This window comes from Spinacia oleracea, chromosome 4, assembly GCF_020520425.1.
Source record: "Spinacia oleracea cultivar Varoflay chromosome 4, BTI_SOV_V1, whole genome shotgun sequence".
Classification (NCBI taxonomy): domain Eukaryota; kingdom Viridiplantae; phylum Streptophyta; class Magnoliopsida; order Caryophyllales; family Amaranthaceae; genus Spinacia; species Spinacia oleracea.
The window spans coordinates 63544001-63551075 of record NC_079490.1 but is presented as its reverse complement, the minus strand read 5'-3'; the positions used below and the strand labels follow the sequence as shown (position 1 = coordinate 63551075).

The following is a 7075-nucleotide window of genomic DNA, read 5'->3' as shown; positions in this document are numbered from 1 at the left end:
GTAAGATAAGGGGTCTCTTTGAATTTTTTAATATATTTTTATTCAAGAATTTAAGACCCATATATAAGATAGGAGGTCTCTTTGAATTTTTTATATTTTTTTATCCAATAAGTTCAGACCCCTTATATAAGAAAGGGGATCTCTTTGAATATTTTATTATTATACCTAGAGATCCCCTTTTATACATAACATATCTCTTTTCTTTTAATTTTAATTAAAAAAAAGTAGCGAAAGCAGGCAATAAACCTGCTACTATGCGAAACTACATGCACCTGCTGCTAAGAGAAATTAGTTCTGCTAAACAATAATTGAATAATAATTCCACAATAATACATATCATAAACCTATGATAATTAGAAACTATAAACAAATAGTTCATGATCGATCATGAAAAAAAAGAAAAAACAAACTACATTACATCTAAAGTTTGTACCAAGTACAAGAAATATCTAACTCTATGCACTCATTTAAACAATTAAACCTTGCATCTTCATTAGTATAATATGCTCCACGTTGATGCCTGAATTGAATCTGTAAGTTGACAAATGTAAGGGAATTATTATAATAAAGAAAAAACACAAGACAAGACATATAGACATGATCATCTCTAATGCTTAAACAGATCTAATAGACTAAGGAAGTTAACAAGCATATTGGTATTCCTGCTTACGACCTGTTTACAAACCCAACAATTTCAAAACTCTAAGTAGGTACAAAATTTACCTAAGCCTGGTACATGGAGTAAAAAATTGTATAGCGGCGTCACAAACACAATTGAACTTTCCATAAAAAGGATACAAGTGAATTTGTAGTTCAACATACATCCTTTCTGTTGTTCAACACTACATAGTACAATTCTAATAAGCATAATTCAAAAAGGATCCCAGCACAATGCATTCTGTCATCTAACGAGTTAAAATATTCTGGTAAGCATAAGTAGGTTATCCCCCACCCATAAAAGAAGGAAAAAGAGAACAGAAAATGGGGTTTGTAACCTGGTCTAGCCCATAGTTCGCCAAACTGCGTTACCAATTAAGAAGATTTTGGGCAACCTGTCTTACTTAATATGCAGACAAGTGATGATGGAGCTAATGGTTAGAAAAAAAAGGTTGTCCATAAGATGAGGATGATATCCCAATTAGGGTAGTGTAAAATAGTAAGAATTGTACTCAGCAAGAATGTCAAACAGTAAGAATTAAATTAAAAAATTGTAATCAACATGAATGTCAAAAAATGAACTAGTTCCTTCAGCTCACGTACTCAAGGAGATTGTTATCATATAGTATAATAATATGATCCCAAAACGCAAAAACCCACCTACTCAGAGAGATTGTAGGCTATGTCAATAGAGTTCCATATCTCGGCCAATCCAAGTCAAATAGGATGAGTTGGCGCAACATTTGAAAATTTTATGCAAATTCAAACAAAGACATAATTTCCATCAGAATTTCCCTCCACTAAAAGACATGGGCACTACATATATCAAAATTCGGCAAGAAAACCCTTAATTATCTAGCTGAATATTGCAACAACAACATCAGAAAAATCATACTCCCTCCGTCCCGGAATACTTGACCTGTTTTCCTTATCGGGTCGTCCCTTAATACTTGACCTGTTTCTAAAAATGGAAATATTCTAACAATATTATATTATTTCTCACTCCACCCCTATTAACCCACCTACCCCCTACTCAAAATTCAACCCCTACTCTCCCCCAACCCCACCTCTTAACCCACCTCCCACTAACTACATTAAAATAATACTCCACTATCAACTACTACCTATTAAATTAAATAAGTCAATTCAAGTCCCTTAAACTCTGTGCCGGTCAAACCGGGTCGAGTATTCCGGGATGGAGGGAGTACATGTGAATTATGGATATCAGTATATCACATATCAGTAGCACAATTACACAAGTACAATCATACATGCTTAGGAGTATTCTCATTGTATAGGCTATGATAGAAACCTTTTGCAAGTTTCTCTCTCACTATCCCATCTGAATATAACCAGAACGGAAATTGTGTCCTTCTACAATAATACTAATATATCTTAAACGTATTGAAACTAACAACATTAATCTGTAAACCAGTACAATGAGATCTGCTTTACCTAGAGATATAAGTTTCATCTAATTAACTATGGTGTTTTTCATTTACACTTGCCAATTTTTACTGATAAATGCATTGTGATACACCATTTATAGGTGCCGAGTAATCGATTACTATGGAGTATAATAATATTTCAATAATGATAATGCGTTTTTCCCTTCACTTATTGGGAAAAACTTCACCCCTGTTATAGTGACAAATTTAAGACGGAAGATAGAACTCACAGTTAGAATCATAGAGCAGATGGCTTTGAACCTTCCTCGTGCTCTAAAGGGATTGGAGTGTAGTCAACAGTAGTAACTTGAAATTGTGTCTGCAGGTAACGAAACCAACTAGCCTGTAACAAAGAATAAATAATAGTGACAAGAACAACAAAGCACAAAATCAAAACCGAAGTGCATCATTTTGACCTAAAGAAAACATAGATCAAGACCATTGTGCTAAATCCAACTAATTGCCCAACAGTTAGGAAACATGAGAAATTTGTCAACAGAGCCTTTGAGTCTTGCCTAAATTTTACTCATTAAAGGTGTTAAAGGCATTTTCCCCTTGTTAGCTAGCTTGCGAGTTATGCAAATATACTTTTTTCATACCGAAAGCACAAGCTCCCTCTTCCTATGAAAGCATAAATTAAATAAGCTAATAATCATTTGCTCATAAAACAGAAGTGTAAACTTGTGAAATCCAATCATTCTAATCATGATGTCCCAAAAATTCAAACACAATTGGTTGGTAAAATAATAATTTCTTCAACCTTAGCTCTAATGAACTAAGGTTGGTGGACTTTTATGGGACCAATGCCCCGGAAACATGAAACTGGTGGAAACCAGTAATAAAGGACTAAAGGAAGTACTACAAAATACAAAAGACCGAACTGCCGAAGTATTCAGGATATTAAATCAGTGATGTTTGGATTTCATTAGTGCGCAACAAGTGAAACTAGTTATGGCAAAAAATTCCAAATGGTAAGTGTCATCATTCTGAATTCGTATCTTATTATGCATAACCAAATCAACCCTGTTATAAAAGAATACGCGAGAAGAAACTACTACTACATAAACATCAATAGATGAGCTTTATCTTTTTGACGCATGATATTTTTTTATTGAAAAGGGGGATTGAAATCAAAACAGAACAAGAAATCCTAATAAGCAAAGAGACATAAACTCCGCTTTCTACGAAAGCCCTCACCGCTTCCCCTCTTCACTCTTTGTATGTGTCTCTCCCTCACCCAATGAAAGAAATGCTAACTAACCTCTGAAGAATGTAAATAATTGATTCTTATGTCGGTGATAACATCCATCGCGTACAGATTAAAAACGTTGCACAACTCAAACTGAAGGCAAATTTGAAAATGCAAGCTAGTACAAACGCAAATCTAGCGCACACTGGCATAATAAACTCTTAAAATCCACACTAGCATAATAAACTCTTAAAAATAGGCAGAAAATTCAATCATTAATCCCATAAGAAAGGATAATACCTAACATGGGTCACATTTTTTGTAAAATTCGATCATCAATATTTGCACCCCTAAAAAAGCAGAAAAAAAATTCTATAACAAATGCATTACAAAACGATAAAACTAATTCCATTTAATTATAGTGAAAAATAAATCGCGATTAAATTACACCATCATTGCAGAACTCATTTGAAGGAGAAAATTGATTTTATTACCTAGATATTCATAGATCGGTGCGTACTGAAAGAATTTGGAATCGAAGGCCTTCAAAGCAAGACAACACCGAGGCTGCGAAGAAGATGAAAGAAGACAAAAAAAATTAAACAATCATAACCCGCATTTATCTTACCAGATAGTTGTTTATCAAACAAATCAACAACCCTGATTTTCCCGACACCAATTAATCTACATGGAACTTTCCCAGTGAGAAGATTAAACGACAAATTAAATTAACAAAACGAAAACGAAAACGAAATAAAGTTTCTTATCAACGGATCCTCCTGGAGATATTACTCCGCGGAAGCTTAACCTCCTCAAATTCCACCACGCTCCCTTTTCGGAAGGAATCTAGCCGGATAACGCTTTGTTTGGAATCGGATAAACCCTAAGCTCCCTCAAGTTCCGGCGATAATTGAGGAGGGAAGATGAACAGAAACAAATATAATAAGAAGTAGGAATCGAATTGAAGCAGATTTGTCGTCCTTTACAGATGATTTGTCGAAGGAGACCAAATTCATTAGGAGATTAGAGGAGAGAGGGAGAGAGGAGAAGATAGATGGACGAAAAGCCCTCTATTAGATTTTTTATTTACTAAAATATGTACGAAGGAGGAAAAAAAGAGACCCGTTAACCTGAAAGACAGATCTCTCCTTTTTTTTTCATTGTTCATTTTTGCGGGACCAGTACATAGAGAGACCCGTCAGCTTAAAAATGGGTCTTTTATTTCTCTCATTTTATTTTATGCGGACATGTGGTGGGACCCTTTGACACAGTAGAGACCCGTTGCCCTAAACGGTGGGTCTTTTATTTCTTTCACTTTGTTCTTCTCCACGAATTGGTGGGCCCTTTAACACTTTAGAGAGCCGTTACCTATGATATTAGATCTCTTATATTAAAGAGACCCGTCATCCCAATCAATGGGTCTTTTATAGAGGATCTCTTTTCTCATTTTTGTAGTAGTGAAAGTTTTTATTGTTAAAGAGTTGTTTGTTTTTAATCAAGCATATTGACTCAACCCGTAAATGACCATTTCATTCAAATAACAAACAAACATTGTTTTTGTTTTTCTTGAATGTGAGTCTTTATGTATTTGAAAACATAAATTTAGGTATGCTGATTATGGAACAAAATAGCCATTAGGTTCCAGCCTTTGAAAGGACTTAAGACAAACTAGATGACCCTACAATTAATGTAGCATTTCCATGCTTTATTTTCTCACTTGTAGGTTAATAGTGCATCCTAGCTTCCATTGTTTGAGTTATTACCGAAGTAAGAACCTCAAGCGGTATATGATACCAAGGAAGTTTGATTGCTAGGTCACTTCTCTTTAAACATAAACTTATAGGTAGAAACGGAATTGTAAATTCCTTTCATTTGTTCCTTTGTTTTCCGATTTCGTACCCTTTATAGTAGCCTTAAGAATTGAATTCTCTAGTGTTGACTTTTATACTTTGTTTAGACATGTCCAATGTCACTCCAACAAAGTTCTTACCATTTTATTTATGTTGAATAATCTGTTTCAACTAGATGATCTTTCAAGAAGCTTCTAAAGTTTTCTAAGCATAGATCTATTCGAATGTCTAGGGACTAGACTTATTCGATAATTAAATGGAAAAAGATGTTAGGTTGTTAACCATTGGTAAAGTTGAGCGTTTAAACTCAATGTTTTATGATCTCAAAACTACATTGTATTTTGAATTCACAAGCACCAATCGGTTTGCCATTCGACTTTGACACTCGAAAACAACCATAAAAGTCGCTAAAAGAAACGTACATTTTAAATTACTCATTTTCTCTCATTTCCGTGAATCGTTCTTGGATTCACTACCAATCGAGGAAATTTACTGTTACCTTTCTAAAAGGTTTTACTGCAGTGTAAGATATTTAATTATAAACAATAATTAAAACATACATTGAAGCATGGAAGGTACAAACATTTATCTTGAGTAATAACTTGAAAATTAAGGCAATCATGCAATTTAAACAAGACATTAGCATTTTATTCGAGTTTATTGTTCCGGCAGGTGTGAATAAAATGAATCCAAGATCCTTAAATCATTGAATAATTAAGCACATTATGTATTTAGACTCAATTCTAAAATATTTTAGGTAAGTAAAGCCTTTGCTAATAGTCTAGAAACTACTCTTGGTTGATAGGTACGTCTAAGAACTTATTAGGTAAACCTATCTCATTTGCCACGACATAAAAGGACTCCTTACTTATATCGTTGAGTTTCACCAAAACTAACATGTACTCACAATTATTTGTGTACCTTACCCCTTTAGGATCAATAAGTAACACCTCGCTATGGCGGAAAACTATTACTAAGATTGATGTAAAGGTTATCCAAGTAAGTGTTATTTTGGCATGGCACCTTTTAACTCAATTTTAAAGTTTGGAACTTAAGCCTCTTACTATTTTGGTTAGATTTTAAGTGAACTAAAATCCTTAATCATGCAACATAATCAAGCCATAATCTCATGCATAATTAAGACATATTTAAAGCAATAAATAACTTAAAACATGCATAAGATATAAATGTAATCTAGTATGGTCCGACTTCATCTTGAAGCTTCAACTTCAAACTCCGTCTTGAAAATGGATTGGAAACTTCGTCTTGAATTTCACCATGGGAGGCGCCATTTTCTTCAAATAGGATAAGCTATCATTTAAACTAATTACAACTATTTGATGGTACGCAGACCATATTTAAATTAAAAACTTTGGTGCATCAGACCAATTTTACATTCAAATTAATGGTACGCAGACCATATTTTCTATCCTATTTGGGCCATACTAGTCACTTTCAATAACCTGCAAAATAGTACATATACAATATATACCATTCACCCATTCATTTATCAATGAATGGCCCACATAGCTGGTTAGTAGAACATTTTATGCATCACATAAATATTTGCAGCAATTAATCAAGGCTTCCAATAATCTACCAATTATTCAATCCTTATTAATTCTAATCAAGTTGTTTTAACCTTAAAGGAATGTAGACCTAATCAAGAGTTTATGACTAAAAGCTCCCACTTAAACCAATAAATTTACATGCTTTACTAATTTTAAACATAAAATTGTATTTCCTAGTCTAACCGGAAACATACAAATTTAATTAAAATTTAAAGCTCATATAAATTATTAATTGAATCCTTTAATTTATGTTCAGTTGAATTAAATAAATAAATTTAAATTTATTCAAGGTTTTAATTTTTTGTAAAATAATTAGTATAAATTAGAATTTATAATAATTAGATTATTCAAAATTAAATT

The 7075-nt window shown here is 33.1% G+C and overlaps 1 long non-coding RNA gene across 1 annotated transcript; it reads right to left on the bottom strand.

Annotated features, from left to right (window-relative positions):
- Nucleotides 1-288: 288 nt before the first annotated feature.
- Nucleotides 289-4205, bottom strand: LOC110802921 (uncharacterized). Its single transcript, XR_002537355.2, has 3 exons — nucleotides 3789-4205; nucleotides 2336-2448; nucleotides 289-531 (listed from the first exon to the last, which is right to left on the bottom strand). It is a non-coding gene; the product is annotated as an uncharacterized lncRNA (long non-coding RNA).
- Nucleotides 4206-7075: the final 2870 nt, after the last annotated feature.